This window comes from Eriocheir sinensis, chromosome 32 (assembly GCF_024679095.1).
Source record: "Eriocheir sinensis breed Jianghai 21 chromosome 32, ASM2467909v1, whole genome shotgun sequence".
In the NCBI taxonomy this organism is placed as follows: Eukaryota; Metazoa; Arthropoda; class Malacostraca; order Decapoda; family Varunidae; genus Eriocheir; species Eriocheir sinensis.
This window is the reverse complement of record NC_066540.1, coordinates 5,302,346-5,314,716: the sequence shown is the minus strand read 5'-3', so window position 1 is coordinate 5,314,716 and position 12,371 is coordinate 5,302,346. Positions and strand designations below refer to the sequence as shown.

The 12,371-nt window shown below is 42.1% G+C and overlaps 1 protein-coding gene across 8 annotated transcripts in view; it reads left to right on the top strand.

Moving 5' to 3' along the window:
- Positions 1 to 12,371, top strand: part of LOC127006081 (seipin-like) — a 165,374-nt gene that overhangs the window by 104,435 nt on the left and 48,568 nt on the right. The window lies entirely within an intron of this gene.

Below are 12,371 nucleotides of genomic sequence, written 5' to 3'. Positions count from 1 at the left end.
CACCCTACCTCTCTCTTTTAATCTCTTTCCCTCCCACTCACACCCTTTCTCTCCCCCTCTTTCCTCCCCTCTACCTGACCCTCCCTACCTCTCTCTCTTAACTCTTTACCTCCCACTCACACTCTTTCTCTCCCCCACTTTCCTCACCTTTACCTAACCCTCCCTACTCTTCTTTTCCCGTCCTATTTCCTCCACTCATTTCCCTTGTTTCCTCTTTTCTCACACCCTCTTATCTTTAGTCTTATCTCTCACTCTTCCTCCCTTTCTCCTTCTCCATTAGATTATATAAACACACACACACACACACAGAAGGTGAAATGGGAAGGGTGTGGGGAGGGAGGGGCGGAAGTGAGAGTCAGGTCATGTCCTGACTGAAGCCCTGACCTGACTCTCCCCACTGTCCCTCCCTCCCCACACTCTTCTCCTTGTTTTCATACCTCCACTCCTTTCCCTTGTTCTCCCTTCTTACATCCTCTATCGGTATTTTTTTAATGACTCACTCTGTCCCTCTCCTCCCTTTCCCCTTCCGTATTTACCTAGTTGTGATATAAAAGAACTAATTCCTGCGCGAAGTTCGTATTTACGAAGCAAATGTCGAAAGTCGAAATAAGAATTATTGTATTATTTATTGGGACCGCGTCGTAACAACGAAACATCATAGGAAGTGTTCATAAGAGTGTGGGAAAGGTCAGTAGGAGTGTGGGAAAGATTTGTCAGAGTGTGGGGAGGGTTTATAAAGCCTTAAAATATATATAAATAATAAAAATAAATATAAGGTCGCTACATCGCGGATTTTCGCCTATCGCGGGGGGTTCTGGAACCTAACCCCCGCGATAGACGAGGGATATATATATATATATATATATATATATATATATATATATATATATATATATATATATATATATATATATATATATATATATATATATATATATATATATGTACTATTCGAAAATCCATATAAAATTAGTGCCCCCCCCTAAAAACACTCCTGGGGCCATGGAGGTATTAAGGGTGGAGGGGCCCTCAGCCCCGAGCGCGCTGGACTGGTGATTGAAGCCAGTTTTCGTAGTCTCAGCTGTCAAATCGGCCGCCATATTGTTCAAGCCGTGAGGTACGAATACGAGCATGTAGCGCGCCTAACATGGAGGGCGCTTGCCCTTAGAGTACCGCATCCATGGAGACCGTAATGTTTTTATTTTCTCTTCTTACTGTTTTCCAGCACTTGAACATGCAGACGTATGAAATAAAAATAATTTTTCATTCTTAACCTTTATTGCATCTTAACAAATACTTAAGCTACCCTTACCAATCATACTACAATCCATTAAACAGTATTAGTTTATTGAGCGTTGCTCTGCTTTTTACATTTTTTAATGAAGTTTTTCTGAATGTAAACTGTTTGCATGAATATTTGTATCTGACCTGCAGATAATTTTCAGTAACTGCCTTGATAAGTAAAACCAGATGATTATTTAGAGGCTCACTTTCCATCATATGACTGGACAGATCTGAAAATACTTTCTTGTTTTCAAAAGCTGACAGCACTTCAATAATAATTTCATGGCAAGCATACGTTGAAAGGCTTGCGTAGGTATATGCTTGTTGCTGCCTATCAGTACTTTTTCTTTGAATTTTTTTTCGCATTCTATACCTATGCTTATCACATCTTTTGATGGAAAACACAGGTTGCCCTTGTTTTCTACACTTATCAGCCCATGAGATTTGTAAACATCACGTGTTACTAGGGCATTACAGCAAGTTTCACAGATCAATGTTTTTTTCAGTTTGACACAAACAAAGCCAGCAATATAACTTACAATGCTTTCACAAACAGGGGAAAATAGCGTACCAGAAATAGGTTCTTTACTTGCCACATGAAAGACATCATATTCCTCGGTTTTGGAAGTTAAATCCTGCTTTGCGACTCTGCTTTTAGCATAAGAGCTGTTGATAACAGAACTCGATGGTACATGACCAGAAGCAGTAAGTATGGGGACAGTCTAAGGGTATGCAGTTACCACGAGCTACTTCTTCAATTTCGTTACTTGTCAAAATTTTCTTGTACGCAGACGAAAACTGGCGAGCTGAGGGTTTGGTATTGCATCCTCCCATACTTCTGATTTTGCCAAAAAATAACTCAACGTGATCTTGGCTCATCTTATATGTCAGTAGATACTTCAGCAGTGGCTCCGAATGAACAATTAACATTTCATTTAGTACTTCGAGGCTCTTACAACAAATAAGGAAACCAACTCCCGTTCTTACACCTGACACACCCTGATGAAATATTCCACATTAAGGGATTAGTGATCTCACCTGACCTGACCTCGTCTTACACACCCTGCCACCAAGCCCATGCCATTACTGGTTAGTGTCTGATTTGTGAAAAGGTTGGAGGAATGAGCCTCCACCCTTATGCACATTATGCATGAATACATTACTTTCAAGTGTTTGGTCAGATTACTGGTGACGTAAGGTCAGGCAAGGTGATGGTAATGACTGCTGTAAAATAGATCTTAACCTCAGTAGGAGACATGAACAGTAGTTTCATTATCTCTTCGTACACCTGTCTGTAAATCAGCTTCGTAATTTATTACTATAAATATACTGTAACAATTAAGAAAATACTGTACATGATATCCAAGAAGCGCGGTAATGTATTCATGATCACCAAGAAATGCGGTGAGGACAATTCATCACCAAGATGTGCGGTTTCCTTTACAAATACAAGTTAGAAATGTCACACGCGGACATGTGTTCTGGCCGGCCGCTCATGGATGTACATCCATTTGGCCACTCCTCCCCGGCTTGAACAATATGGCCGACTGAGAGTTTAGTGGCTTCAAACCGCAAGACTGCATGCCCCCCCCTCCCCCCCCTGGCGCTTGCCCTTAGAGTTAGAGTACCGCATCCATGGAGTACCGTAATGTTTTTATTTTCTCTTCTTACTGTTTTCCAGCACTTTAACATGCAGGCGGATGAAATTAAAATAATTTCGTAATTTATTACTGTAAATATACTGTAACAGGTAAGAAAGTACTGTACATGATATCCAAGAAGCGCGGTAATGTATTCATGATCACCAAGAAATGCGGTGAGGACAATTCATCACCAAGATGTGCGGTCTCCTTTACAAATACAAGTTAGAAAATTGTAAGCGGCAAGCATGTACTGCCAGTCTGCGTGGTCTGGCCGGCCGCTCATGGAGGTACATCCATTTGGCCACTAATCTCCGGCTTGAACAATATGGCCGACTGACAGTTTAGTGGCTTCAAACCGCGAGACTCCATGCACCCCCCCTGCCTGGGGCGCTCCTACGGAATCCGAGTCCCGCCTGGCTGGCTCAGCTGTTACCCACGGGCCCAAGTTGCCAGTTATGCATTTTCTGCTGCAGTCACAGTGTAGTGTTACCACGCTGGGAGGGTCGAGGAGGGCAAATCCCCCCCGTTAGAGGTCAGGATATTTAAAATTCGGTTGGAGTAGTTTAAATATGCGTCTCTTAAGTTCTTAACTATGTAATATGGAGGCGTAATGTCGTATTTTGGAGGTGCAGAGTCAATCTCCACAATTACCGTTTCGTATCTTATTTCAAATATGAATTAGAGAGCAATAGAAACTGTGGTAGAGTAAGAGAGTGTGAGTGTATGACACGGCTCGCGCGCTGACAATGTGGAAGGCAGGATGGCTCCGTTGCCCAGCGTGGAAACACTACAGCAGGAAATGCATAACTGGCAACTTTGGCCGGCGAGTAGAAGGCAAGCCAGGCGGGACCCGGATTCACGTGGTAAGCTCTCCCTACCGCAACTTGATTCATACCAAAACATAACTTCTTCTGTATCTGAATTTTTCTGCAAGGTGAATACCTTTCTCGAACGCTTTGGGGTGCATTCAGTAGGTGTTTTGGCTTGTCTCTTGGGTCCCATGTTCATGTTATGTGGTAATGGAGAAGCGTAGCTGAGGTTGTGCACACACACGGACTTAGGGAAAGCGCATAGGTTTCAATCTGGCAAAACAGTGTTCCTGATGTTGTACACACACATGGACTGAGGGGATGTGCATGGGTGGCAGTCTGGTAAAACAGTGTTGCTACGCACCATGGTTGCTTGGTGCGACGAGCGGGAAATCTAAAACTCCTAAAAAAATCTATGACAATCCGTATAAAACTGAAACCTTACTACTGGAAACCGTCCTATTTGAGGGACGACTGTGTATATATATAAATATATATATATATATATATATATATATATATATATATATATATATATATATATATATATATATATATATGTATATGTATATATATATTTTTTTTTTTTTTACGTTGTTGCCTATTGCGCCATTGAGCATCTTCCCAGTGGGGCCTGATGGTCGGCCCAAGGCTTCTTCAGGTGGGGCCTGATGGTCAGCCCAGCCCGTACTAGCGCAGGCGAGTGTTTTATAGTGGCGCCATCTTGCATTGGCTCATGCCCCCGGAACTCGTTCTTGATTCGCTTGGACGGCTTCCTCTAGAGTCCGGGTTGATGGGTGGTCTTCAGGACAGCATGTGGGTAGTTTTAAGCCACTCGGCAGTGACTGAAAAATCCAGTGGTAGCGTGGATTCGAACCGCGTCGTCCATCACGCGGTGAATGTGAGCCAGTACGCTACCACCGCCATACGCCTACCCACCTACCCGACTATATATATATATATATATATATATATATATATATATATATATATATATATATATATATATATATATATATATATATATATATATATATATATATATATATATATATATATATATATATATATATATATATATATATATATATATATATATATATATATATATATATATATATATATATATATATATATATATATATATATATATATATATATATACACACAGTAAGTCGTGTATGACATAGTTCGTAAGGCGCTGTTTCCTTTGACTCAGTATGGTTTCAGAGCCGCCGTATGTTCAAATCACGCGTGTAAAACCATCTATCACGTGGTTCGTGGTCTCCCCTGGCCTCAAATGTAGACATGTAAATTCAGACTGCACCAAATTTTTCTTCACCAACGTTGTAGTGCGAGAATGGAATAAGCTCCCACCTTCAGTGGTCCAGTGTAACACGATTGACTCCTTCAAAAACAAGCTCGACCATCACTTCCTTCAACTTAATATTAAATAGAGTTGAAATGCAACGTTTTGGAGCCATCTGATTAATGTAGAATCACTTAGGTCTAAGGACAGACCACCTAGTCTGGACCATGGGGTCTGTGTGGTCTGATTTTCTATGTAAATATCTCTCAAACTCTCTCTCTCTCTCTCTCTCTCTCTCTCTCTCTCTCTCTCTCTCTCTCTCTCTCTCTCTCTCTCTCTCTCTCTCTCTCTCTCTCTCTCTCTCTCTCTCTCTCTCTCTCTCAAACTCTCTCTCTCTTTCAAACTCTCTCTCTCTCTCTCTCTCTCTCTCTCTCTCTCTCTCTCTCTCTCTCTCTCTCTCTCTCTCTCTCTCTCTCTCTCTAACTCTCTCTCTCTCTCTCTCTCTCTCTCTCTCTCTCTCTCTCTCTCTCTCTCTCTCTCTCTCTCTCTCTCTCTCTCTCTCTCTCTCTCTCTCTCTCTCTCTCTCTCTCTCTCTCTCTCTCTCTCTCTCTCTCTCTCACTCTCTCTCTCTCTCTCTCTCTCTCTCTCTCTCTCTCTCTCTCTCTCTCTCTCTCTCTCTCTCTCTCTCTCTCTCTCTCTCTCTCTCTCTCTCTCTCTCTCTCTCTCTCTCTCTCTCTCTCTCTCTCTCTCTCTCTCTCTCTCTCTCTCTCTCTCTCTCTCTCTCTCTCTCTCTCTCTCTCTCTCTCTCTCTCTCTCTCTCTCTCTCTCTCTCTCTCTCTCTCTCTCTCTCTCTCTCTCTCTCTCTCTCTCTCTCTCTCTCTCAAACTCTCTCTCTCTCTCTCTCTCTCTCTCTCTCTCTCTCTCTCTCTCTCTCTCTCTCTCTCTCTCTCTCTCTCTCTCTCTCTCTCTCTCTCTCTCTCTCTCGGATAGATGGGAGATGCCCTTTAACGTAGACAAGTGCCAGGTCCTTCAAGTTGGAACGAGAAATAAGAAGTTCGATTACGAAATGCACGGCGTTAAACTCATAAGCGTTCAATGCGTTAAGAGGATTTGCACAAAATTTCAGCTTGGTCTGATAGATGGGAGATGCCCTTTAATGTAGACAAGTGCCAGGTCCTTCAAGTTGGAACAAGGAATAAGAAGTTCGATTACGAAATGCGCGGCATTAAACTCAAAAGCTTTCAATGCGTTAAGGATTTGGGGTCAAAATTGCGTCAAACCTCAAATTCTCACAGCAATGCATCGATGCAGCAAATAAAGCGAACAGAATGCTGGGCTTCATTAAAAGAAACTTTTTATTCAAGAATAAAGATGTAATACTTCCACTCTACAATAGTTTAGTCAGACCCCACTTGGAATATGCAGTACAGTTTTGGTCTCCCCACCATGCAAAGGACATTGCTAAATTAGAAGGTGCTCAGTGTCGGGCAACAAAAATGAACCCTTCCTTGCGCAACAAATCCTACGAAGAAAGGCTTTCCACCCTTAACATGTTCTCTCTTGAAAAACGTCGCCTCCGAGGAAAACTGATCGAATGTTTTAAAATACTTAATGGTTTCACGAATGTAGACAAAACAAAATTGTTTATGATGACACTTTGCGAACGAGGAACAATGGCATAAAACTCAAATGTAGACAAGTAAATTCAGGCTGCACCAAATTTTTTTCATCAACATTGTAGCGTGAGAATGGAATAAGCTCCCACCGTCAGTGGTCCAATGTAACACGATTGGCTCCTTTAAAAACAAGCTCAACTGTCACTTAATATTAACTAGAGTAGAAAAGCAATGTTTTAGAGCCATCTGATTAGTGTAGATTCACTTAGGTTTAAGGACAGACCACCTAGTCTGGACCATGGGGTCTGTGTGGTCTGATTTTCTATGTAATTCTCTCTCTCTCTCTCTCTCTCTCTCTCTCTCTCTCTCTCTCTCTCTCTCTCTCTCTCTCTCTCTCTCTCTCTCTCTCTCTCTCTCTCTCTCTCTCTCTCTCTCTCTCTCTCTCTCTCTCTCAGACTCTTTCTCTCTCTCAAACTTTCTCTCTCTCAAACTCTTTCTCTCTCTCAAACTCTCTCTCTCTCTCTCTCTCTCTCTCTCTCTCTCTCTCTCTCTCTCTCTCTCTCTCTCTCTCTCTCTCTCTCTCTCTCTCTCTCTCTCTCTCTCTCTCTCTCTCTCTCTCTCTCTCTCTCTCTCTCTCTCTCTCTCTCTCTCTCTCTCTCTCTCTCTCTCTCTCTCTCTCTCTCTCTCTCTCTCTCTCTCTCTCTCTCTCTCTCCACCTCTATTACCAAGCTTCAAGATAACCTAAGAGTCCTTAGTTTCAATGCGCATAGCCTAAGAAACAAGTTTGATGAACTGAGATGTCTTGCTCTGACAGAAAATTTTGACGTAATTGCTATAACCGAAACATTTATCGACACTACAAATATTGATTTAAGTACAGAATACAACATAGATGGCTACAGACTCTTCAACAAAGATTGTGTAAACCGTAGAGGTGGTGGTGTCGCCCTTTTTGTCAGAAGCTATTTGCAACCCACTGACAGAACACCAGGAGACAGTAACGTTGAACATTTGTGCGTGCGAGTAAACATTGCAAAGGTCAAGTTAAATATATCTGTCACCTACAGGCCTCTGGGGCAATCACTCAATGCTGATCTTGAAATGTACAGCGTTTTAAGGCAGTCACTTAATAACAGCGACTCACTGATATTAGGAGACTTTAACCTCCCAAATATCGACTGGGCGACACTGTCAGGTACAGAATGCAAGTCACATTGAATGATCAAATTTTTAGAAGAAAATTATCTAAGCCAAATGGTTTCTGAACCAACTCGACAAAATAACATACTAGACCTTGTTATAACAACCCAAGATAACCTAGTCAGTAATGTCACAGTAGGAGAACACCTCGGTGCTTGTGATCATAAATTAGTCCACGTCGACATTAGAGCTCAAACATCAGTGACTGAAAATAAAGTATAGGTGCCCGATTTCAAAAGAGCTAACTTCGTAGAAATCCGACGAAAACTAATAGAAATGCAACTATCAAATGAAGGTAATGTAGAGGACGCCTGGCTAAGCTTTAAAAATCACTTACTCACTCAGCAGAACACATTCGTCCCTTTGTGTGAGAAGCGAAGTAACACTAATTAAAGCCCACCTTGGTTTAACAGCGAAATTAAACACTCAGTCAAGAAGAAAAAATTGTTTTACAGGCTAAAGAAAGAGCAAAGCACGCCCGCAAACATTAGACCTTACTATGATGCCAGGCGACGAGTAAAAAGATTAGTATGTCAGGCAAAGCGTAGATATGAAGAAACTATTGCGGCCAACTGTAAAAATAATCTGAAATCCTTCTTCAGTTACATAAACAACAGAAAGGCGATCAGAAGTGGAATTGGACCCCTAACAAACAGCGATGGTGCACTAGTAACTGACAGCCAACACCAGTACTAATGTAAATCCCGAGCATGCATTGCCTAACTTTGAAATAACAACCGATGAAGTCCTTAAACCCCTCAAATCACTTAAAACAAATAAAAGTCCTGGACCTGACAAAGTATATCCTACCCTGCTCAAAGAAACAAAGAGCGAAATAGTCTCCTCTCTCACAACCGTATTCAATATGTCCTTGCGACAAGGCATCGTCCCTTCGGATTGGAAAAAGGCTAACGTGACACTGATTTATAAGAAAGGAGACATAAAAGTACCAGGTAATTAAAGGCCCATTAGTCTAACTTCGGTTGTAGGTAAGCTACTTGAGAGCATAATTAGAGACAAAATTGTGTGTTACCTTGAAAGCCACTCATTAATTGGGAACTCACAACACGGCTTCTGTAAGAAAAGATCCTGCCTATCAAACCTATTAACCTTTTATAACGACCTCTTCACGGTTCATGACGTCACCAAATCACTGGGTGTAGTCTATCTTGATATCCAGAAAGCGTTTGATAAAGTCCCACATCATAAATTACTTTACAAATTAAAGCAAATAGGTATTGATGGTCAAGTACACCAATGGATCGCGAATTGGTTGAGCAACAGACAACAACGAGTGGTGATCGACGGATTTAACTCAGAGTGGGCGCCGGTCACAAGTGGCATCCCTCAGGGCTCGGTTCTTGACCCAGTGCTCTTCATTATTTACATCAATGACGTGGATGTTGGACTATATAATCGCATTAGTAAATTTGCAGACGACACAAAGATTGGTAACTCGGTTCACACTGACGAAGACAGGCAAAGCCTCCAAGAGGATTTGCACAAAATTTCAGCTTGGTCTGATAGATGGGAGATGCCCTTTGATGTAGACAAGTGCCAGGTCCTTCAAGTTGGAACAAGGACTAAGAAGTTCGATTACGAAATGCGCGGCGTTAAACTCAAAAGCGTTCAATGCGTTAAGGGCTTGGGGGTCAAAATCGCGTCAAACCTCAAATTCTCACAGCAATGCATCAATGCAGCAAATAAAGCGAACAGAATGTTGGGCTTCATTAAAAGAAACTTTTTATTCAAGAATAAAGATGTAAAACTTCCACTCTACAATAGTTTAGTCAGACCCCACTTGGAATATGCAGTACAGTTTTGGTCTCCCCACCATGCAAAGGACATTGCTAAATTAGAAGGTGTTCAGCGTCGGGCAACAAAAATGATCCCTTCCTTGCGCAACAAATCCTACGAAGAAAGGCTTTCCACCCTTAACATGTTCTCTCTTGAGAAACGTCACCTCCGAGGAAAACTGATCGAATGTTTTAAAATATTTAATGGTTTCACGAATGTAGACAGAACAAAATGGTTTATGATCGATGACACTTTGCAAACGAGGAACAATGGCATAAAACTCGAATGTAGACAAGTAAATTCAGACTGCACCAAATTTTTTTTCACCAACGTTGTAGTGCGAGAATGGAATAAGCTCCCACCGTCAGTGGTCCAATGTAATACGATTGACTCCTTTAAAAACAAGCTCGACCGTCACTCCCTTGAACTTAATATTAACTAGAGTAGAAAAGCAATGTTTTGGAGCCATCTGATTAGTGTAGATTCACTTAGGTTTAAGGACAGACCACCTAGTCTTGGCCATGGGGTCTTTGTGGTCTGATTTTCTATGTAATTCTCTCTCTCTCTCTCTCTCTCTCTCTCTCTCTCTCTCTCTCTCTCTCTCTCTCTCTCTCTCTCTCTCTCTCTCTCTCTCTCTCTCTCTCTCTCTCTCTCTCTCTCTCTCTCTCTCTCTCTCTCAAACTCTTTCTGTCTCAAACTTTCTCTCTCTCAAACTCTCTCTCTCTCTCTCTCTCTCTCTCTCTCTCTCTCTCTCTCTCTCTCTCTCTCTCTCTCTCTCTCTCTCTCTCTCTCTCTCTCTCTCTCTCTCAAACTCTCTCTCTCTCTCTCTCTCTCTCTCTCTCTCTCTCTCTCTCTCTCTCTCTCTCTCTCTCTCTCTCTGTGTGTGTGTGTGATATTTGTTCATAATCAAGTAGTTTATGTAAGTATCATAATCATGTGCATCCTCATACAAATTATTATGTGACTGTCTGAGATCCTTGCCATCATCCTGAGTCACGGCATTGCGCTCCAGAGGGCCCTGTATGCAGTAGAATCGAATGGAATCCAATTTTGCCTAACGTCTATTTTTACTTGCGAAGGCCAAAGTCAACGAAAAAGTTTCAATTGCATAGGTAACTTAAATGTGACTTTAGAAATGCGAATGATTTATTGCTTTTATTCCTTTATTTTCACTAAAGATTTGGCAACTACGACAAATTAATTGATGCAAAATACCTCCCAATGTGTGAGAGAAATGGAAGAAATAATCTGCACAGATATGCACGCATCGACGCGTCAGCCCTTTCGGACGAGTGATGAATGTAAACAGACCAATAGCCTACATGCCGCCATGTTTATGTCAGGGACCCACTGTTTCAGTGTGTGTATTTACCAACGGTAGTTGAAATTGCCTAGTTGTACATTTGTGGTGAGTGCTCCAGCAAACTTGTGGTGAGTTCTGAGACAATAGATAGTTTTAAGAAAAGGTTACATAAATTCATGGATATGGTGAAGCTGTTCTTGTGAGAGAATGACTGAATTTTTTTTCTCAAAATTTCTCTCCAATATTAGGGTGCATCTTCTAAGATGCAGCATCTTGTAAGCCGTAAAATACGGTAACTTAAGATGCCAAATACCACTTATAAGCTTCGTTGCCAGTGACAGGAGCACTCAGTAGAGCGTGACGATCCCATAGCTCCCGGAGATGAGTTGATTAGGTTTAAGGTCTGAACATACCATCCATTTACTTCAAACGTAATCCACTCATGCACTCAGTCTCAGCCTCACTCGTGTGAGGAAGAAATGAAGGACACCATGAGCGACTGGCTAGTATTGGCACCGGTACCAAGCAGTCTGGTACCGGTACCGTACCGTATAGCTGGTACCGTTAATACCGGTACTGGTACCGGTACTTCCCCACCCCTATTGTTGAGTAGCGTGGCAGCGTGGGTTCAAGTCGTGTTGTTCAAGTGGCGCGCGGGAAGAACTGAGCTCAGCTGTGTGGCCGCGGCGCCGTGTGAGTCCATTTGCGTGAGACATCTGGTGGCTACTCCATAAAATATTGCGTATAAATGAAAAAAACGTGTAAATTAAACATTTATTTGGATTTTGGACCCCGCGTTATTTAAAAAACGCGTAAACGAAACTCGCGTAAATCGAGTTACCTGTATTGTGTCCATGAAGAGGTCGCATAAATCAAAAACAATGTAAATCAAACAAGAGGTAGGTTTCTATTGAAAAATAAATATTCACTTCATTCAGTGGAGAGAGAGAGAGAGAGTATCCATATCACCGAGATATCCACTCAGGCACTCAGTCTCAGCCTCACTCGTGTGAGGAAGAAAGGGACACCATGAGCGACTGGCTCGTATGGTACTGGTACCGAGCAGTCTGGTACCGGTACTGTACCGTATAGCTGGTACCGCCGGTACCTGCCCACCCCTATTGTTGAGTAGCGTGGCAGCGTGGGTACTGTATTGTTGTTCAAGTGGCGCACGGGAGGAACTGAGCTCAGCTGTGTGGCCGCAGTGCTGTGTGAGGCCAGTTGCATGAGACATCTGGTGCCCACTCCATAAAATATCGCGTATAAGTGAAAAAAACGTGTTAATTAAACATTTATATGGATTTTGGACCCCGCGTTATTTAAAAAAACGCATAAACCAAACTCGCCTAAATCGAGTTACCTGTACCCTTTTGACAAAGTCGCTGTCTACACCATATTTGTTGACATGTC